At 45.8% G+C, this 23,715-nt stretch overlaps 1 protein-coding gene across 7 annotated transcripts in view; it reads left to right on the top strand.

Moving 5' to 3' along the window:
- The window catches only part of LOC119177756 (uncharacterized), a 258,227-nt gene that overhangs the window by 68,952 nt on the left and 165,560 nt on the right, over positions 1-23,715 (top strand). The gene's annotated exons all lie outside the window — the stretch shown is intronic.

Here is a 23,715-nt window from a genome sequence, read left to right as displayed (position 1 = left end):
CTGAGGCTGCTTTCTCACTCTCTGGCAGGCTTTGAAATTCCAAGCTTCACGAATGTGTGCAAAGTGGCATGTGGCATCAAATTCGCCACACTCTTGTGCAGAGGGATTATGAATACAGTTCGCTGCTGTAGGTCCTCCACTATGAGGTCGTGCATCATGTTGCATTGATAAGCTGTAGTCATTTACAAAGAATATGCTGAGGCTGAGTGGTTGTTTGTGTCAGCATACTCGCAGCTATTGCAGTATACAGTCGAGTCCGTTTTATAACGAACCTGAGCGTGACGCGGCATCCGTTCACTGTATCCTGAAGTTTGTAGGAAATGAAACACAGATTTGAAGAAAAGTTGCGAGCGAAAACACGAACTTTTTTTGCCCCAAAAAGTCCGTGATGCATTGTTTCGAAGAGCAGAAGCGATAAGGGCGGTCTCGAGTTCATTGAAAACGCCAAGGTGCTCGTTCGCTGAAGCCCGTGGCATAAGCAGCATGAGGCACAGGCTCCAAAGTTTCGTCGTTCTCGCAATCTAATTCCTCCAAATTGCTCTCGCCACATACTTTATTCACAATGCCCTAATCCGTGCACGGTTCCGTAGTGTCGGCATCATCATCGGTGGTAATTAAACCATTCCAACAGATGTCGCACCCACTCTCCCAGGTCGGAGTCGACGACGCACTGCCACAAATCGCCGCTGCAGTGGTCCTGTTCGGAAGCATCAGGCTCAGCATCGGGCCCGAAACCGATGAAGTCGGCCTCGCGAAAACACTTTCGCACGCATGTAGTCATCACTGCCGCCCACGAAATATTCACCTCCACTGCTGAATACCGGGGCACCCGAAGCGGCAAGTAGGCTGCCAGGTGGTCAACAGCTATGAGCAAGCGCTCCGCAACGCGGCACATAACGTGCGGATTATGCTCAAGCCAAGCGGTCACACTTTCAACGTTTTGTTGAGCGGCAGGAAAAAGCGTGCTAGTCCTTTCGGCGGCCATCATGACCGCACACGCACACCAAGTGCGAGCAAGACGCGCACACTTGACACACATGCCAGAACGCGTGGAACAGCTCTGGGCCCGTTTTCAGTCAGAAAGCGAAACTAATTCGAGCCAGCGTGGCGGGTGTCGCGGAGCGGTGGAGACGGGCGAAGAGGTTGGGATCAAGAGAGGAGAGCAGATTTGCGAGAGAAGGGCAAGGAGTTGCGATAAAGAGAGGGGAGGATGCGGCGGGAGGGTGACCTTGAAAACCAAAATACATGCGAAAGCGCAGGTTGGGTAGCTTGCTTGAAAGGTCCACGAAACTCGCACGTAGAAAAACTTGGAAAGAGTGCCCGCACGCGGGGAAGTCAAAGCATGGTTGCCTGGATCGGTGCGCGGCTGTGTTCGAAGAATCGGCGGCCGTGGTAAAAAAAATCCTTTTGTTGCTCCGGTGGGTTCGCGAGGCCTCACGAACTTCGATATTTCGCGATTCATTCCGCGCAAATTGACAGCCGTTTTTGCGCTTCCGTGCGCGCGCGGAAAGCATGCTGCGCCGAGTGCGAAGTGGGCGAGAACAAGTCCTAAACACGAAACGAATCACAAAGTATTAGAGACGGTGGGGTAGCGTAGGAGTGTGCACTAGACGCAGACTATTGGATATAGTCAGTGGCCGAAGATGTTGGCAAATGGTCTGGTCACTCCAGGCCGGCGACCCCAACAACAGTACCAGCGATCAAAAACAAGGTAGATGGCCGACCGGTCTTCGAAAGATTGGTGGCAGTGTGAAAACACGGGCCTCGTCTGGCAATGCGGGGTGCTCAGAGCAGTGGGGGGGGGGGGGGGGGGGGACAAAGGACGGAGGGTGCATAACAAATAGCAGTCGGGGCATGGAGGAAGGAAACAACTTTCCTTCCTCCATGGGTTGGGAGAGGGGCAACTAGAGGGTCGCGTAGGCAGGGTCGGCGTTTAACAATAAGAATGTATGGGCACCTCGCCGATGCCTGATCGGTGGTCGGGATTGGTTTCCCGAAAGTCGGCAGACCGCTGACTCCGTTCGCTGTAACCGATCAGTGGCGCGCGGAGACGTTCGTTGTAAATGCAATTTTGTGCCATTGAACCAATGTATATTTTCACGATCACACGGATATTGTTCGTTTTAAGCGAAAGTTTGTTTTAAGTGGGGCCGTTGTATGTGGGCTCGACTGTATATTACCGAAGCTGTATCACGCGCTTTCTTTACAGAGTGTTTAATGGCTAGTGTGAACCTACAAAATGCTCATATCGCAGTCTTTAAAATAAGTTTTTGAAGCTGAAGGTGAATCGTAAGTACATGTCTAAGGCAACCTTCATATGAAAGGCCAGTGTAAAGCGTAGATTAGTGGGTTTAGTGGAAATGAAAACAGGTCACAGCAGTTGTACTTTAACGAAGTTGTCTCGCCGTCATCTGCAGGCCATTCACAAGCTTGTGGTCAGCGTCGTCTAAGTTTGATACTAAAAAAAAAAAAGAACGCCTCTGAGAAACGTGGTGGTAATTGACTTTTTGGTGGTTGACATGTAGTGTGTGGTCAGTTATGGAACATGCGTACTTCATCAGTTTTTCTAGGATTCATCATCTTGTAACCTGTCTTGAGTTGTGCACATGACAGTCAGATATAATACCGTATTTATTCAGATGTGACGCAAATTTTTTTTTCCCTTCAAATTTTTGCTACTACAGTCGACCCTCTCATGCCGAGTACCGAAATTCTATTTCTTTCTTTCCAGACGTAATGAAATCTCGCCCCTCACATTACAATAAAATAAATACAGTGTGTGTAATATACGGCGCGATGCTTATGCTACCTACGTTTTCATGTGCTTTTTTGAACATTTTGAAGGCAAGTTTTCATTAAAGGAGCGCTGGCATCAAATTTACTCATGTCAAGATTTTCGCATCGATGAGTAGCTATCGACCTTCTAGTAGCGATTCGCGACCTAAAACGCATCTGAGGGATAAATTAGTATATGTAATATTGATTAATATATTCGCTATCGAACACAGTTCAAAATGGGTGGAAGGCCTGCCAAATTTTAGTGCTGGCAGCGCTACCTCATGGCCACGTCGAGGTCGCTTCGCAGCTTAGGCTTTCACAAAAAAAAGTGATGTCACAGTGGCGTTTCGTCTGCTAAGGGCGCACGTACAGTCAGTCCAGCTGTGTCTCTGAAGGCGTAGACGTGCCTCTGTCGCCACCATCGTCGCCGTCATCGCGGTCATCATCGGCAAGTGATGATGACAGCGACCTGGAATTGGGTATCGCCGCGATTTGTGACGTTCCTTGCTTGTCAAGTTCTTCATTAAGTGCAATGTATTTAGCGAACTGGGAGCGCGGGGGTAAACACAGACACAAAGCCAAAGGGAGGCACACAGCACGAGCGCTCAACAAAGCTCCTCTTTGCTTTGTGTCTGTGTTTACCCCCGCGCTCCCAGTTCGCTGAACCATCATGAATTAACAACGAGCCCACCTTTCTATCCTATTGCAGTGCAATGTATTTATCAGTCCCGGCCGTACTGTCAGAGCTCAAGAACACCAACTACACACCTCATGTTGCGGGTGTTTGGCAAGTGAATCGCTGCTTTCAGCTGCAGCAAGGCACACGGTAGGAATAGCCCCGGCCTTGAGAAGAAGCCTCGTACTGCCAGTGAACCCTAACTGGTTCGCCAACACAGGATTTACCGTGTAGCAGCTCCCCGCAAAATGAAAGGAGCAAATGTGGCTGTTCTTCGCAGGCGTCCAGTCCCTCTGTTCAACGGCTGGTACAAAGTCGACCCACTGGCTGTGTTGAGGTTCGTGGCTTGGAAAGGCATGAAACGCGACGCACTTTCCGCTTTTTTTACGCCTCGACGTGCAGGTTCTCACTACGCAGTGGTACCCCGACCATCTGGCACGTATTCTCCCTCTGACTGATCGTACTCGCACACAGTGTAGCACAACGCAAATCAATCGATGCGACACGATGAGTCGCACGCACTCTTCTACCCAGCAAAGAGAGGCAGTTGTGAGAGCATGGCTGAGAGTCGACTACAAACACACTCGGAGATCGTCGACGTCATCGTTACTAGCGTATTGTCACTCAGGATGGTATTTGTGAAACATATCACACAGAACACGTAGCACTAGTGTCGATGTTGCAGGGCAGTCTACTTTTCATTTTTTCTCCTTAGCTTTTTTATGCTGTTTGACGTCGAAATAAAGTAGCTTCGATGCGACAGACGCCAATAAAATTTGGCCAAGAAGATCTATGCATACCAAGTGATCGAATGACGGGCATATCTTGTTCTTGAAATGTGATGTCAGTGCTCCTTTAAAATACTTGTGATAATTTTTAGAGCACCAACCCATGTGCATTGGTGGAAATCGACGCCAGAGGGAGTCAGCTATACATGTTCTGCATTATTTTTTCATGTTATTAAAAGCTTTTTTAGGTTGCGTCATTTGTGAATGCAACAGTAACGCTGGTCTCGAAGCTTCTTTTTCCTCGTCCGATCATCGTGCACGGCGGCATGGTTCATGTTAGTATTTGTTTGTGCACCTGAAAGTTTCTGGCCGTCCTTAAAAGGGCAGCACTCCATCTGTGGAAAATTTAGCGCTGGTTCCCCATCGCAAAGTTGCATCTTACAAAAAAATAAGTTCATTATATGTGGAAATTCGCTATAAACATTTACCCATAACACTATATCGCAAAACTATTTTTAATGTACCTTGTTATAACTAATAATTCGTTATATCCAGTTTCATTATAACGATGTTTGAGTGTAAATTTTTGTCATGTGCTCCGCTTGAAAGCGAGAATGTTTTGCGGGGCTATTAAATGGGATTGGATTGCAGGAAGCTGACGCTACGCTCAGTTCATCAAATCTCAAGCTAAAGCGTCCGCTCTCTTATTCCTCTTCAGACCAACGTGTACGGAGTACCGAATTAGTTGGTTTCTCTTGGTTAAGTTAGGTCCAATCAGTTTGAATATTTTTGCGGGTAAGCGTGCGGTCATATAATGTCTGCACGCTCTTTGCGAGTCTGATATGATTGATTGTTTTTTCCCCCTACGTTCTTGCTTTATAATAGCCAAGGCTATGGCAAAGGACTTTGCCTTAAAAATTGAGGAAGTGGATAGAGAGGCACTCGGAACCGTCTTCAACTCCCAATCATCTGCTGTTGCTATGCCTTTCGTTCGTTTCGCCGATGTGCCTATTACATCTCAGCACAAGAACGCAACGCTATCAAGTGACAAGTTGAGGAGGTGCTTCACAACGACATCATAGAACCTTCCGAGAGCTCGTGGTCTTCACCGATAGTGCTTGTGAAAAAGAAAGACTCTATGCTTCTGCATTAATTATTGCCGACTAAACAAGGTCACTAAGGAAGACATCTACCCACTTAGAAGAATCAATGATGTTGATCCCGGTCGCGGCACTAGCATTTTCAATGCCGGCAGAAATGCTTGAGGCCCGTGCGCTTAGATTTAGACGTACGTTAAAGAACACCAGGTGGTCGAAATTTTCGGAGCACTCCACTATGGCATTTTTCATAATCGTGTGGTAGTTGTGGGACGTTAAGCCTCAACAATCATTAAGAATTGATGATACGTTAGACTGACTCTACAGCGCCAGGTACTTTTCGTCGATGGACTCCCGGAGTGGCTGCTGGCAGATAGCGAGGGACAGTGAGAAGACTGTCTTCATCACACCGGATGGACCTCAAGGTTATGTTGTTCGGCTTGTGCTTAGCATCTCGGACATTCCAGTGTGTCATGGACACAGTGTTATCCAGGTTGAAATGGCAAACATGTCTAGTCTATCTTGACGATGTCGTTTTTGCATCGACCTTTGACGAGCACCTTCACAGGCAGTGAACAATATTGGAAGCGATTAAGGCGTTGGGACTCGCATCGGAACCGGCTAAACGTCATTTTGCCTATGAACAGCTTCCTTTTTTTGGGGCACGTAATTAGTTGCGAAGGCGTACGCCCTGATCTCAAGACAGTAGCCTTCGAAAGTTTCCCAATTCCCCATGACATGCAAGTTGTTCGTAGGTTCTTGAGCTCCTGTGTGAGATTTCACAGGCGTTTGAACGTTTTGCCTGTACGGGCGCTTTATATGAGACTACGAAAATTGCCGAGCCTCTCACGTCTCACAAAGGCCGACGTGCAGTTCATGTGGCAGAAGCCCTAAGAGGACACTTTTCATGAACTTCTAGAACGCTTCTAGTCACTGCCAATAATACTATACCCTGTTTCAGAAGTTCCCTTCAGCACTGTGGAGGCTACAGGCCTCTCATCCAATAGGAAGGGCGCTTAGCCCCTCTCATGGAGGAAGAATACACAGGAAGGGAAATCTGCGCTCCTTTTTGCACCGCGATTTGGTCACCCTGAGGAGCGGCAGTGGATGGATGAATGGATGGATGTATCCGGCTGTGCCCTTAGATTGGGGGGGCAACTCACGCCACCTAGCCATATAGTTAAGGGCTACCACTATGTGTTGAAGTATTGAATTTCACTCAAGCCTTGATTGTAGCCACCAATCAGTTAGCCTTCTCCTGGTTATTTCTACCCGTTTAAGGTCTATTTTGCCTTTACTGTCCCTTAACCCCACTGCTTTGAAAAATTTTGTGCCATTATCTTGGGCTATAGGGTGGAGCCCTTTACAGAATATTATCAAATGTTCAGTCATTTCCTCCTCCTCTCCACACGCACTACATAACGTGTCTGTGCCTTCGTATTTGGCTCGGTACGTCTTGGTCCGCAATACTGCCGTTCTGGCCTCAAACAACAGAGAACTACGGTACCCTGAGAATTACCGTAGATCCTTTCTTTTGCAATTTCTTGCTTGAAAGTTTGGTAGATCTCCTGTGATGATTTTGTAAGCATTCTAATCTTCCAGAAGAAGGTGTTTTCTTCACCTTCTTCCTAACCGATGTTACCTTTTGGCTTGGTATTCTACTGTTGTTTACTTGCTTAGCAATTTTTGAGTTTGCTTCCTCCGTTTGGTGTCAACATTCTTCATGTACAAGTAGGTGAAAACTTTCCTAGCCCAATGACCCTCTCTCATTTTTTTCAATCGCTCCTCGAATTCTATCTTGCTGCATCTTCCTTGCACTCGAATGATGTTGATCCCATGTCACCCCCTGTACACCCTGATTTGGGGTATGCCCGTGTGCTCCCAAAGCAAGTCTACCTTTGCCACGTTGTTTAATTTTTAATCTTGCTAGAACCTCTGATTTTATGCACAAGGCCACATTGCCGACATCAAACCCGGGACCATGACAACTTTCCAAATCTTTCTCACAATGTCATACCTATTGTAGTTCCACGGTGCCTATTTGGCGAACGTCATGAGAGTGCCACCTACAGAACCACGGCTGAACTGCCGTGCTGGAGCAACAGACGCCAGAAGCACCCTGCCCTCGTCGTCTGCTTGCGAGCGTGTGCTCGCTGCTCAAGGTCTTGTTACACGTGCACATGCAAGGTCTGTGGATGTGGCATTTGTACTGTTAGGTAGAAACGCAGACCGAAAAGCTATGTACTTCACTTTGCAAATTGATTGCCATCTTTCAGTTTCTTCTGTCTCATTCTTCACTGCTTTTCTTCTGAGCCCATACTCCACTATTGCCTCCTAACATCTTTCCAAGGGGAAAGGGGGAGAGAAGGAAGGCAGTGTAAAAATGTTCGCTGGTTTGGGTAATCCTAAGGAAACTACTGTCCCCCCCAAAAAAAACTACTGCTTCATCTACATTAGGCCTGTGCCATTGCATTGACCATGTAAGACTGTGGTCAAGTTCTCCACATGACGTACCGTTTGATGCGGGAGACGGGCTCTGGTAAGATGGGGTGCATCACGCAGATCGATTTTCGAGCATTGATTGATTGATTTGTGGGGTTTAACGTCCCAAAACCACCATATGATTATGAGAGACGCCGTAGTGGAGGGCTCCGGAAATTTCGACCACCTGGGGTTCTTTAACGTGCACCCAAATCTGAGTACACGGGCCTACGCCATTTCCGCCTCCATCGGAAATGCAGCCGCCACAGCCGGGATTTGATCCCGCGACCTGCGGGTCAGCAGCCGAGTACCTTTGCCACTAGACCACCGTGGCGGGGCGATTTTCGAGCATGTCTTCTGGGCGGTGAATGACAGACTCTAAGCAACATATGACACGGTAAGTTCCCTTGATCTGAGTTAAATATTTTAGTACCGCGTTCTGGAATGGGTGCTGTGCGCCTAGCCAAAACAGTGTCTTCTTGCTTATACAAAGGAGTTGGACGGCGGTTCTTGGCACTTATTACTAGCCGTGGTGCCAGCCATGTGTTGCCTGGCTTGTAGATGGCACTGAGCAATCGTTTGCGCAGAATCAATAGAACCATTCCACGTCATGCCTAGCTGCATGTCAAGAGGAATCGATGGAGTTTGTCAGTAAACAAATGATAATGAAGTCTCCTGCATGGTTTCTTGCTTTGCTTTGTAGAAGGCAAATATAGCATCAGCTAGAAAACAGTCCCAGTTGGTGTTTGTCTTGCTTATTTACATTGTCAGCACATCAGCAAGAGAAACAACTTGGCGGAACCTGTTTGAGCGCATGGAATACCCCCTAGAATATTACCGATGCGCTGCTGCGACGAGGACGTCATCAACTTTGGACACAATATTACCAAGCATTGAGCAGTATCTCTTCTGTGGGCAAGGAGGTCTGATGCTTTAAACAATGAAAGGCTTATGCATCTGTCTTTTCGCACTGCAGTTCGCCATTTTAGTGGCTGGTGCGTCGGCGTCGGGCCTCCTGGATGACTTTCAGTCCTTGGGAGAAATTCAGGAAGCCACCCCTGCCATGGATTCGCGCCTTTTGCAAACAAGTTGCGCGAGCCTGCCCGAGCACACGGAATCTGCGGGAATATTACCTATGCATATCCGTGACCACGATGTTTCCCAACTTTGGAAACAATATTAGCAAGCGTCGAGCAGTATCTCTTCTGTGGGAACGCAGGCATGATGGTTCAAACAATGAAAGGCTTACGCATGTGTCTTATTGCTCTTTAGGTTAGTTACTATTTCAATTTACCTTCTAGCAGCTTTCGATCAAATGATCCTTTCCTTGTTGTGCTTCTGTGCTCTGAAGCAGTTCACGAGTGTGCATTGTATCTTTGATACCTCCTGCTCCTAGGAGGTGACATAGAATCAAATTCTGGTCGTATAACCAAAACTTAAAAGAGAAGCTTAACTCAGTTTCTAATAGTGTGCACCGTATTAAAACTAACTATCAGACTCTTCCCAGATCCGTGAACCAGGTTTTGCTTCTTCATGCTTCTTCAAAGAAAGGTTTCAAATCTCTGACAGCAAGAGCACACCAGCTCGAAAGCAAACTGCAAACAATTTCGACACAGCACTCTTCCACAAACGCAGAAAACATTTCCAAGATGCAAGTACTAATTGATGAATTGCAGTCAAAGGTGATTGAGAGCAATTCAGGGGTTGGCCTTGCACATGAGAAGGAGCTTTCAGGAATTCAAGACAAAATAGACAACTTGGAAAAACCGCTCACGCTGGCCTAAGTTACTTTTTTACGAAGCCGCCGATACTTACAGTTCTGTGTCATGGGAGGGTTCTGAGAGAACCGTAAAAGAGCTTTGTTCAAGTCGCCTTGGCATATCTGTTGCCTCTATTTCTAGAGTCCACCGTCTGGACCGTTTTTCACCCGATTAGAATCGTCCGATCATTGCTACATTTTTCAACGAAAAAGAGATTGAGTCCATTTTGAGCTAAGGCTTCAAATTGAAAAACACAGCACTGAGCACAGCACGAGACTACTCAGAGGCCGTACGTGACAAAAGATGCAAATTACTGCAATTTCCAAAGAGTTTAAGAATGGAGGGTGACTGTATTAGTTTCGTCTCCAATAAGCTGTTTGTTAACGATGACGTTTACATGTGGGACACTGAATCTAACAGTGCTAAACAATTGTCAAATTTAAACACCACTTGACCCATCCCAGATGTTTATCCTTCTGTGTTCTCATATCACCAACCAGTATATATATATCGGCCATCTGAAGCAGAAGAATCATCAATCAATATTCTTGACCACGAACACAGCTCTCATTTTCATTATGTTAACGTCAGGGGTACCGTAAAAAAGCAACAAAAAATGTTCATCCCAAACCTGGAGAGCTAACGTTGAATTACAATGGCAGATCGCGAGTGCTGGGCCGTATTGCAAATGGAGCACGCAGATCTGAGTGGGATTGCTCTCGCCAAATCTGCGATCGGAACGCGCGCGTCTCGACGGGAGCTGTTGATGAGCGGAAATCTAGCGAGGGAGTACAAATTGTTTTCTGGACATCTATCGGTGATTGGTTGAAAGGCGGGTGCAGTGAATACGTCCCTTGAACTTTCAGTCCAATCCACCGATCTCCTTGAAGCAAGAATTCTTGCTCCATGGAGCAATCTGTGATCTGCGGTTGCTCTCAATCTGCCATTGGAACACACAATTCACGCTCCCAATCCGCCATTGGAATGTGATTGCTCCGCTCAGAGCAGAAAAACTTGATCTGGATCTGCCATTAGAATTCAAAATAAGACATCTTCAACCAACCCACTGCACAAAATTACTTTTGCAAATGTGAATGCGTGCAGTTGATAAAAAAATTAGGTGCTTTGAAATCGTTGATTGATTAATATGTGAAGTTTAACGTCCCAAAACCACCATATAATTATGAGAGACGCCGTAGTGGAGGGCTCCGGAAATTCCGAACACCTGGGGTTCTTTAACGTGCACCCAAATCTGAGCACACGGGCCTACAACACTTCCGCCTCCATCAGAAATGCAGCTGCCGCAGCCGGGATTCGTTCCCGCAACCTGCGGGTCAGCAGCCGAGTACCTTTGCCACTAGACCACCGCGGCGGGGCAACTTTGAAATCGTTGCTTATCAGCCTAAAATTTGATTTCTTAATCATTACTGAAACTTGGCTAACAAGCGATATCAGAGATGTTGAACCAACAACCGCAAACTACAAGATCATATGGAAGGATAGACCAACATGAGGTGCATGGCTATTTTTATAGGTAATAGAATCCTTTTCACATTACTACCAGATTTGGATGGTGTAGAGGCAGTATCTTGCAAATTAAAGTTCGTAAGCTACATTATCATTTTTGGGTGTGCATATTGCGCCCTGCAATGAGCCTTGATTTTATGGATGCCCTATGCACATAATGCCGTGTCACGCATCAAATCCTATAGTTGTTCTAGTGGGGGACTTTGATCTGCCTGACTTCAATTGAGAATCAATGCAGTGCCGCAGTGCCTGCTCAGAAATCATTTATGATTCGATGCTTTCTTTAAACTTTTCGTAAATAGTGGCGCAGCCTATAAGTGTACCGGGACACTGCTTCAGTGGGCTAGACCTAATCTTTGTCAATGATAACTTTCAAATACATGAAGCAAGGATAGATATGCTAGATGGTATATCAGACCACATAATAACTTATTGTAAAATACTTATAAATGACAGCATAACACCTGCTTACTCAGAACAATCATTTCCTGACTTTAACAAAGCTGATGGCATACTAATCCATGGCTTACTGTTCAAAGAATCTCCATCATTTCAGGAATTAGTCTCTGACTCTATGGCGACAATAGAAATGTTGCATAAATTCAAGGAAATTGTTCTTTATTGTTTACAAAATCTCGTTCCATGTAAAAAAAAGACCAGGAAGAACAAATCGTCCATCACACTGGACCTTTTATGCCAAAAGAAAGGCGAAACGTTTGACAAAAAAAAAAAAAAAACTAGAAAAGAAACTGAACATTTATAACTTACAAAACCTAAGCGCAGGTGTAACTGACACAAAAACTAAAATAAAGGTAGCCGAGTCTATTTATCTTGAGAAAACCCTAGCTCAGGTTATAAAAAGATCCTCAACCAAATTTAGGCAATGCATAAATTTTAAGGTGCATAAAATGACCAATGAAATGTCTGAAAAAGATGCTCATTCCACAAATGCATTAAACAGCTATTTCCAATCAATTTTTACACTTGATAACGGTAAACAGCCTCATGTGAAAATTAGAAAGGAGAAATATATTAAGCAATTATTCATATCAGAAGCAGGAGTCTAATTTTTAACATACTCTTGAACTTGTATGGGAAAAAGTTCCAGACCGGACAATATACCTGATGCATATTTAAAAAGATATGCCGAGTGGATATCAAGATACCTGCATCTGATTTTTAACCGATCACTGTCATTGTGCACCATCCCAAAGGATTGGAAAAAAGTTGGTGATTTGCATGCATGAGTCTAAAAACATAAATGAACCGTTTAATTATTGGTCCATCTCATTAACATGTATGGTTGATAAACTGCTGAAACACATTATCGTGAATCATTTAACGGAACACTTTGAAGAACACAAAATACTATTTCCTTTGCATGTGCTTCCTCCAGGGCATGTCTACTGTAACACAACTCATTGATATGGTCTATAACGTTGATATGACCCAAAATTTGCTAGAATTGCCACATGCAAATTTGGGTTGTTGCATTGTCGTTCACACATTTCGTATCCGCTAACCACGTCTGCGAGTGATAGGTGCTGCTGAAAAGCAAGAATTAGGCAATGGGAGAGAACGGAATCGCTGTGCCATGATGTCTGAGTGATTTTCAGCAATCTGTCTCATACAGTTGAACTTGCTTTTTTACAGCTTGACGAAAAGTAGCGCATACTGTTTTTACCAAAGCCATCTTTTAAGGACGATAGTCTTTCTTGGGGACCTTCGATGCAAAAATTTTGGTCTGCCTGTCTGTCTGTCTGTCTGTACATTTGTCTGTCCACTCTTACCGGCATTGGGTACTTGAAATGGCCGACCCCATCCGCAGCGACCACCAATGTTGCTCAAGGTTGAGCGTTTATGCTTTTGCGATTGTCAATTAAAAAGAAATTATTGCGCATGTCTGGGGCACCATAACAACACGCATATATTCTGCACATGCATCTCTTACTAGGAAATGCATACATAAGCAATTTTAAGGACCGTAGCGCTTATCACACTGCGCTTACCATGCAACGCTTGCACGAAACGGGGAGTGTTTCCAACGCTTTGCTAAGACGAGATGGTGGTGGCACCTACTTGTTGCCTCGCGTTTTACAGCTTATTACCTCTGAGATAGGCGCGCACGGTCGCGCGCTTTGTTTTCCAAAAGAAACTGCCAGATGGCGCTCATGTTTCACGCGTGACGTGTCTTGATGTGGCTCGTTCGCCTCCGCTGCACGCTCGAGGCACTCTAACGCAGCGCCTCCGGAACACCGTTCACCGATTTTCTTGCACAGAACATCAAATAAATGTTTTGTTCACTCTCTCCACACACACGACTACCGTTTTTCGACGACATTTCAGATTACATGCAGAATCGGGGCCAATTTTTTTACTACCCGCCAAGTGCTCTATTGCTGACCCGCAGATAGCATGATCGAATCCCTGTCATATTTTCGATGTAAGCGAAAATGCTTGAGGCCCGTGCACTTTGATTTAGGTGCATGTTAAAAAATCGAAAAGGGAAGATTTCCGGAGCACCGCACTATGGCATCTCTTGTAGTCAAATCGGGGTTTTTGGATATTCATTATCATCATCATCAGCCTGACTACGTCCAATGCAGGACAAAGGCCCTCCCATGTTCCGTCAGTCAACCCGGTCCAGTGCTTGCTGCTGCCACTTTATACCTGCAAACTTCTTAATCTCATCTGCCCGCCTAACTTTCTGTCTCCCCCTTACCCGCTTTCCTTCTCTGGGAATCCAGACAGTTACTTTTAATGACCAGCGGTTATATTGCCAACGCGCTTCATGCCCGGCCTATGTCCATTTTCTCTTCTTAATTTCAACTATGATATCCTTAACCCCGGTGTGTTCCCTGATCCCCTCTGCTCTCTTCTTCTCTCGTAAGGTTACTCCTATCATTTTCCTTTCCATCGCTCGCTGTGTAGTCCTCAATTTAGGCTGAACCATCTTTGTAAGTCTCCAGGTTTCTGTTTCATAGCTAAGTACCAGCAAGATGCAACTGTTATACACCTTCCTCTTGAAGGATAGCGGCAATCTACCAGTCATAATATGAGAGTGCTTACCAAATGTGCTCCGTCCCATTCTGATTCTTCTAGTTACTTCAATCTCATGGTTTGACTCCGCGGTTATTATCTGTTCTAAGTAGACGTAGTCTTTTACAGCTTCGAGAGAACTATTATTTATCTCGAAGCGCTGTCCTCTTCCGAGGTTGTTGTACATTACTTCAGTTTTCTGCAAATTGATTTTAAGACCTACCTTTCTGCGTTCCTTGTCTAATTCCATGATCATGAGTTGCAATTCGTCCCCTGAGTTACTCAGCAATGCTATGTTATCGGCGAAGCGTAGATTACTAATGTACTCTTCATTAACTTTTATCCCTAACTCTTCCCAGTCTAGGCCTCTTGAAACCTCATGTAAGCATGCAGTAAATAGCATTGGGGAGGTTGTATCCCCCTGTCTTAAACCCTTCTTGATTGGTATTCTATTGCCTTCTTTATGAAGCACTATGGTAGCAGTTCTGACCATTTCTCCATTACCTGATTGATAGTATGAATGTGGTCGATTGTTGAGTATAGCCTGTCTGAAATCGTGCTCGTTCCTTTGGTTGATAGAATTCTAATGTCTTAATTCTGTTAGCAATTACCTTTGTAAATAGCTTATATACGATGGAGAGAAAGCTGATGGGCCTGTAATTCTTCAAGTCCTTGTCATCTTCTTTCTTATGTATTAAGATGATGATAGCATTCTTCCAAGATCCTGGTAGTCTTGCCGTCGGGAGTCGCTTCGTAAACAGGGTGGTTAGTTTTTCTAACACAATCTGTCCTCCGTCATTTAGCAGATCTGATGTTATCTGATACTCACCAGCAGCTTTGCCTTTGCTTTTCCACCAAGGCTTTTCTGACTTCTTCTATCATTACTGGTGGCGTGCCATCTAGGTTACTGCTAGTTCTTATATTGAGCTCATAGTTCTTTTGGCTACTGTACAGATCTCTGTAAAACTCCTCCGCTATTTTAACCATCCTATACATATTGGTAGTTACTTTGCCTTCTTTGTCCCTTGGTGCATACATCTGGTTTTTACATATCCAAAGTTTCCTCCTCAGCACTACGACGCTTCCTACGTTCTTCAGAGCATGTTCAATTTTTTTCATGTTATACCTTCTTACATAGGATAACTTGTGCTTTTCGGATACCTTACGCTTATTATTCAACTTTAAAAGCTCAGCCAATGCTATTTTGTCTGTTCTTCATCTCCTAAGACCGCGTGCCAGTGTCCTGTCTAAGTACCACATCTCCAACTTCTACTGAACACTTTGTAATGATACCCGTCAGGTTATTATTCATTACGTCAATGCTAAGGTTGGTTTTCTTGATAAGAGTACCTGTTCTGAAGCGAGACTCTGAATTCCTGTACTTTCCCTCTCAGTGCTAGCTCATTGATTGGCTTCTTGTTTATCAGTTTCTGTCTTTGCTTCTTTAAGTCTAGGCGAATTCGAGACGGTGCCATTCTATGGTCACTGCATCGTACCTTGCCAAGCACCTCCACATCCTGCACGATGCCTGGGTGTGCACTCAGTATAAAAACTATTTCGTTCTTACTTTCACCATTAGGGCTCCTCTATGTCCACTTACGGTTCCCTCTTTTTAGGTAGAAGGTATTCAAGATTCGTAAATTATTGCGTTCTGCAAATTCTACTAATAGCTCCCCTCTGGCATTTCTAGTACTGACGCCATAATCTCCTACTGCCTGGTCTCCAGCCTTCTTCTTCCCTACCTTGGCATTAAAGTCACCCATCTGATGTTCAACCCCATTAATTGATCATTAACAATTATGTTTTTACTTATGTTTTCCAGAAAATGTCAACCTAAGAATAACTTCACTTAACTTTCATCGTTGATTGAGCTGGTGCCTATGGTTGATATTACACACACATTCAGCTAAAGCTGACTACGTTCCCGTTAAAGAACAGAGAGAATGTCTTTCAGATGGACTAGATTTCATGGTGGATGCTCAGAGAGCAATGCCAAACAATCTTTCATGTGTTGTTGTAACTCTCAGGTACAACTTTAAGCGTCTTAGCGATGAAAAAAGCGTTCTGCTTCAGCTGTGCTCACCGGCAGAGTTGCCTGAATCTTTATAAGATGGTGCACGTTTGGAAAGAAAACCTCTATTGTGACAAAACATCAAGACATATTACCGCCTGGCTTCAAACTTGCGACGCATCCAGCAGCTGCGTTATGGAGTATCCGTCAACCTGACGTGCGCTTATCAGTACCTGGAATCGTTAAGAAGGCACGTATGTCACCGCTAGCCCTGAAGCAATTGACTTTGCGGCTGTTGGACGAAAGGTACTTCGACCGCATACATGTTTACACCGATGGCTTCACTAATTCCAACAGCTCTACAGGAGCAGTGGTTGTTCCATCTGATAATGTGTTGCTTCAATACAAGTTCTCTCACACCACGACGTCGACAGCAGCAGAGCTCGCAGCGCTTCAAGGTGCAGTAAAGTACATTCTTCGGCAGCAACCTAACAAATGGGCCATCTTTTGCGACTCGAGGTCTGCCTTACAGACACTACGGTTTGCTATGCAGCACGGGTTACATGAACAATTCGTATATCAGATAAGACACGACTACCATGAAGCGCTCAAGGAAGGTCACGATATTGTATTTCAGTGGTTGCCGAGTCATTGCGGAATTGTCGGCAATGACCGCGCGGATGAAGCTGCTCGATCGGCTCATGAACAAGACCTGCGTAGGCCCATACCACTCCTGAGAACGGAAGCTGCAAGGCGACTAAAATCACTTGCTCGCCGTATAACTCTCCTACAATGGAATACGCTGGGTTTCTCCAACACGCACCTGTATTCGATCAACCCAAACTTGCAACTTCTATTGCCATCCGGGCTCGCACGATACGCTGAAACTTTAGTGTGTGGTATAAAGATGGGCGTGGCATTTACAAATGCGTACTCTCGTCTCCTTGGATTGGCGAGCACTTCGGCATGCAACATCTGCGCTTGCGAGGAAGCGCTCGAGCACATTCTATGCCATTGCCCAGCATACCAGTCTGAACGACATATTATGGTAGCCAAGCTCTATCAGCTGGATTCACGGCCGCTTACAGAAGAGAAGGTCCTGGGACCTTGGCCGACGGTTTCCCATACGCGCGAAGCCGCGAAAGCCCTCTTGTACTTCTTAAGGACTGCCAGACTTCACGACCGCTTGTGAAAGAACTGTCAAACCATGCTGTGTAGTCTCGAGCTGACTATTCATCGTTCTTTTTCTTACTCCTCTTCTTTTCTAGCTCTTTCCTTTCTAATATTCTCTCTTTCCCCACCCCAAGTGTAGGGTAGCCAACAGGGCCAAGCTTGGTTAACCTTCCTGCCTTTCCTCTCTATTTCTCTCTCTCTCTCCGTACAGTTCTGAATCTGTTCAGGAAAGAGAAAAGTCACCTGCATGCTTGTAAACAACCGAAGACACCTTTTCGCAACGCTATCGTTTCTGGGAGTTGAGTGAAGTGAGCTAGGAAAGAAAAACGAGAACATACCGCTGGGTGTATTTAAGTTTTTTTGGGCATATGCGCAGCGACCTAGTTTTATGTGAGTAGGTATAGTCCGGTCGCACATGCACTTTTGATTGAGACCAAGTGAACATTTCTCATGAATGATTACCTTGTCCTCGCAGATTGCACGATAAGACCTCTATTCTTGTAGTACCTCATTGCTATCTATACTCACAGTGCAACTTAAAATCTGCCTGAAAAATAACGTGTGCAGAATGATGTTGCAAACATGCAGCATATCTTGCAAAAAAAATTACTTATTTCGTATCGCAAGCATGCTTGGATGCACGCAGTAAAGTAAGAAAAAATGTTTACTAAAAGCTACCACTGCGTCAGGGGAGCTTGACATATAGAGGTTAATATAAAAATCATTCCTATAGGCATGAAGTCACAGACATTGGCAGTAAGAAAATCGCTCAGCGAGGTAAGCAAAACCGAAATGTAATTAAGAATGTACAAAAACATGCTGCGTATACTTCTGATTTCTCGGTGTAAGCGAAACCCTCCTTGATCTGTCAAACGCACTTCGCCCCGATGTGGACTACACTATCTATGCTTAACAATGATTAACGATGTCTTCTTCGATTGGATGGGTAATTGAAAAAATGCGTTTTGAACCCTGGTCCATTCAGTGGTAGGGCCAAAGGCCGTTGCTTCAAATGTTCACTGTACCTGTCGTTTAGTGTATTTAGAGTACTTGTTACAGTACTGCCTTGCCGCCGTGGTCTAGTGGCTAAGGTGGTCGGCTGCTAACCCGCAGGTCTTGGGATCGAATTTCGACTGCAGTGGCTGCATTTTGATGGAGGCGAATGTGTTCGAGGCCTGTGTGTTCAGATTTGGGTGCACGGTAACAAACCTCCGGTGGTCTAAATTTCCGGAGCCCTCCACTACGGCGTCTCTGATAATTATATGGTGGTTTTGAGATGTTAAACCCCTCATATCAATCAATCATTTTCACAGTACTTTTGTTTGCTCTCTTCACAACCATACGCATGGGGAGAGAGGGAACATCTTGACATGGCATACATGTGCACCATATGTTTAAACTGCCGCCGATAGTGATGTCGCAGAGAAAAGCTAATGCCTGTCTCCATTCCCCCCCCCCCCCCCCCCATGTCGTGTCTGTGAGACCCCCCCCCCCCCAAGAAGAAAATTTCTGGCTATGCCCCTGCCACCTGGCTCCTTGGCATACTGCGAGACCCTTCAGATTTAGGCATACAGGGTAGAATGCTAACCACAATTGAAAGTTACCTGTCTAATCGGACATTCTTTGTGTGGTTAGGCACTGCCTTGTCCAAAATCTTTGCCCAAGAAACAGGTGTGCCACAAGGTGATGTATTGAGTTGCACACTGTTGTGTCTGATCATCCCACGAAATATGTTTTAGTACACATTTGTGGATGATGTCCAGGTTGGCTTTAGATCTTGTAACCTAACAATGTGTGAGCAGCAGGTTCAGCTGGGTTTGAACAGGATTTCCAAATGGGCGGATAAAAATGGGTTCTGACTGAATCTACAAAAAAGCATGTGTCTTATTTTTCAGACGGAGAGGCATTCATTCGGAACCTGACATTGAACTGCATAGTCAGCCTCTACCTGTAAACACTGGACATAAATTCTTGGGCCTAATCTTGGACATCAACTTAACGTTTTACCACATGTAAAGTATTTAAAGAACAAGGGCTTAAAAAAATCAATATTAATCTGAAAGCCTTGTCACGTGCTACCTGAGGTATTGATAAGAAGTGTATAGAAGCCTCATACGGGCACGCCTGGAATACAAGGTGATAACTTATCAGTCTGCAACACCAGCAGCCTTGATCCTGTCCGCCATCTAGACATTCGCCCTTCTACGGCTGCTTTTCGCACTAGCCTTATAGAAAGCTTGTACATTGACTCAAACGAGTGGTCGCTGCATCTCTACAGCTCCTATCAATCTACTGTATACTTCCTCAAGGTGGACGCAAACAGTGAATACCCCGTACATGCCACTGTCAATAATTTGTCGAGTTCTGTCTTTTTTCACTACCCCCTGCCATGAGACAGCACATCGTGTGAGGGGTCTAACCAAAAAAATGAACGTGCCACTTCTTTAACAACGTTTGGCTGCTCCACTGCTCATGTCCCGCCTTGGCAGTGGCAGCTCATAGACTGCGATATGTCTTTTGTAGAAGTTCGCAAGCGCGCGACTATTGCACGTATCCATACACACTTCCTCGAACTGCAGCATAAATACCCATGTCAAGAATTTTTTACTGATGCCTCAAAAACTCACACTTCTGTCTCTTGCGCAGTAGCGGGGCCATCTTTTTCTGATGCCGCTACTCTTAATCCTAATATAAGCATTTTCACAGCAGAAGTCCATGTCATATTTAAGGCCGTTAAACTTATTAAACAACTAAAATACAAAGTGCAGTAATATACACAGATTCCCTGAACATGATAAAAGTCCTCAAAACTAAAAAGACACAAGAACCCTGACCTTGTCTTGCTGTACTCACCCCTGTGCATGGTCTACACACACAAAAAAACAAAACAAAAAAACATGTTGTTGTGTGCTGGGTGTCAGGGCATGGGACATACAAGGAAATGTTCTGGCGGACCAGCTAGCTGCATCACCCAACAAAGCCAGTGCCAATACATCAATAGCTATGCCTGCACTTGATTTAAAACCTTTCCTTCAACAAAAGCTCAGAGCTCACTGGCAGAGCACTTAAGATAGGCAAACACAAAACAAACTACACATTATCAAGCCACAACTTGGCCGTCACTATTAAAACCACGTCGCACACAAGTAACACTTACCAGGCTGAGAACAGGACACACTCATACCAGATGATGATCCACCTTTGTGTGAGAGATGTGGTGAAGCACTAACCAAGATTTACAATGTAAAGAATTAGACATGCTTAGAGAAGAACACTTTACATTACCCTACCAGCAACAAATATGTTCATCGTTAGGGAACTGCTTTTCAAACATGAGTCATTATTAGCAATTTTTAAGGATGTGCACCATTTTTATGTGATAATATATTCTGGAAATACATAGCATGACCTTTGACGAGAGGTCGCTGCTGCAATGGCTACATTAAAGCACATGCCTCGCAGCCCTTAAATTCAATGGCTTTGACAAGGCTCTTGTGCTAGTGTTATGTAGCGCCGCTGTAGTTTTATTATCACCTTTCGTTACGCATTGTCACCGAAACACTTGTCACGTCTTTCATGATTTAAATACTTGCATGTTTTACCCACCTTAGAATGAGAACTTTTAAGGCCCTTATACAGCCACCTACCTCAATCGTCCACATATCTCTTCCCATGACTTGGTGCTCCTTAGCAATTGAATGGCTCTTTCGTTGTAAAACATCACACATATCATCATCAATGTGGTCTTGTGCGTGAGGTCAGAAGTTCAAGCAAGATTTAAAATCAAGCAACGTGGCATAGGTAGGCTTGCTATGGGAGGAATATCTCAAACCGGGGTACATGGTGACATAGGTAATCCGAAAGCAGGGACACTAGTAGCAAAATATAATTTGAGGAGTGATTCAGAAATTAACGAAATCGAACACACTTGAATAGAAATCATACCGACTCGGAAGGCAGCCAGCAGCCTTTTCATCCTGAATGTTTACAGCAGTCCGTGACGCAAACAAAGATTCGGCACGCTGATTCGAAAAACAATCGCAATCGTGACAAGCAGGCGGTCGTAATTGTTGGGGATTTTGACGCTTAACACACTGCGTGGGGCTACAAATTTGAAAATGTCAAAGGTAGGAACCTGTGGCTTGACGCGCAGTAAGAGGAGCTGACCCTCATTTCCGACCTTTCCTTGTAAACACGAAGAGGTAACACCACAGCGTAGACACCACACCGGGCGTAACCTTTACCAAAAACATTGTCGATTCACAGTGGATGAACACGCAACAAGAACTGGGTAGTGATCATTTCATAATAGAGAATAAAGTCAGAGCAGGACCGGGCAAGGCTGGAGGCAGACAGCTTAAATTGGTTGAGTGGGACAAATTCAGAAGAATCAGAGGAGTCAACTACCGATGTTGGCGCATGGACCGACTCGCTGAAGCAGGACATTGCCGCGGCGACACAATTAGTCCCGCCAAAAGCAGAACTTGAAATTTTAGACAGCAGACTCTTATACATGTGGGAGGCCAAACGAAGTTTGTAGGCAAGATGGAAAAGGCAGCGGCACAACAGACCACTCAGGAAAGCGATCGCAGAGCTAAATAGGGACATCGAGAGTCTTGTGCAGCAGCTGTGCAAGCGACAGTGGGAGAATACCTGCAGTAGTATGGAGAACCAACTAGGGTTCGCAAAGACGTGGAACTTACTTAAGTACCTGCTTGATCCGGTAAGACGAAAGCCACTCACAGACAGAACATCAACAGAGTCATGCATGTGTATAAAGGCTCCGAGCTGGATATATTGACGCAAGGTAGGCTGGCAACTATAGTAGCCAGCCTCCGAGGAGGACAGCGAAGTAGTTCTGTGTGCGTGTGCTCTGGTGTTCGCGTTTCTGGCCCTTGGGTTACGAAAGTAAACGTCCTATTTTGTACCTGTATACCTGTGTCTTTGTGACATTTTCTGGTGGAGGTGCGGGGTACGGTAGATGATACGGTCCCCTGAGAGCACCCCTGACGCAAGTCCATCGAGTAGCTTAGCCGAGCTTACCCCTGTGCACGTACGTTCCAGCCGTCCTCTCCAGGGACTCGAGCCACAGCACGCTTTGCTGCCTGAACGTCAGAGGACTATGAATCAAACACCGTCCAACGTCACCGCACCAGCACCAGCGCACCTGGTTATCAACCAGCCCAAGACGCCGAAGACATTTCATGGAGCTGCTTTTGAAGATGCCGACGACTGACTCGAGCATTTCGACCGGGTCGCCGTCATCATCGATTGGACCCCAGAGCGTAAGCTACGCTATGTGTACTGCTTCCTGGAGGACTCCGCCAAAACGTGGTTTGAGAACCATGAAGCAGCGCTTACGTCATGGGATGAGTTTCACCGGCAGTTCCTCAAGGCATTTGCCCGGGAGGACAGGAAAGAGACAGCGGAGCGTGCTATAGAGGCAAGGGTTCAAGGCCCTAACGAAAGGGTGGCGACTTACAAAGAGGACATGGATTGGCTTTTCAGGCGTGCGAAGCCCTCTATGTCCGAATCCGAGAAAGTTCGCCACCTAATGCGTGGTGTTAAAGAAGAGGTTTTTGCCGGCCTGATTCGTAACCCGCCTGTGACACTTGCGGAGTTTCATGAGGAAGCCACTGCCATGGAGAGGGCCCTTCAATAGCGTGCGAGGCAGTATAACCGTGGTGTACACCCATGTGAGGTCACTTCTGTCGCTCTCGGCAATGACATCAGCGCGTTGCGAGAGCTTATCAGAGCTCTCATTAAGGAAGAGCTACAAAAGATGCAGGTGACTGCTTCACCTGTAGAGCAGCTCTCCATTGCGGAGATGGTAGGCGCCGAGCTACGGCAAGCCGTTCACGCTCCCCAACCGTCCGAGGCGCCACAACAGAGGCACTGCGTCGAGATGAGCTACGCGGAAGCAGTGCGACGTCCTCCATCGTACAGTACAACCAGCTTATTTTACCCCAATGAGCGACACGCTCAGCAAATGGAGGTAGGCTTCCATCCTCGCAGCTCACCGGTGATCGCCGAAGCAAGACCAAGAAAGAGTGACATCTGGCGTACACCCGACCACAGGCCCCTTTGTTTCCACTGCGGGGAAGCCGGACACGTCTACCGAACATGTCCATACCGTCGTGTGGGTCTCCGTGGATTTTCGCCTAATGCCCCTCGTTTACGACCTGGCGAGCGACCACAGGAAAAAGAGAGTTTCATCTCGAATCGTCGCAGTATCGAACATCGGTCGCAAGAGCCTCGCTCGTCGTCGCCTGCTCGCTACAGGTCACCGAGCCCAGCCTATTCACGCGACGCTCCGAGACGCCGTTCACCCAGTCCTGCAAGTCGGGAAAACTGAGTTCAGCGACCTCTGGAGGTGAGGCCGCTGACGCTGACTCTACGGAAGATCCTCCACTACGACGACAGTGACAGCAGCAAAAAGATGTAC

This window comes from Rhipicephalus microplus, chromosome 1 (assembly GCF_043290135.1).
Source record: "Rhipicephalus microplus isolate Deutch F79 chromosome 1, USDA_Rmic, whole genome shotgun sequence".
NCBI lineage: Eukaryota > Metazoa > Arthropoda > Arachnida > Ixodida > Ixodidae > Rhipicephalus > Rhipicephalus microplus.
Note: the sequence above shows the minus strand (reverse complement) of the source record. Positions and strands in the feature narration are given on the sequence as shown.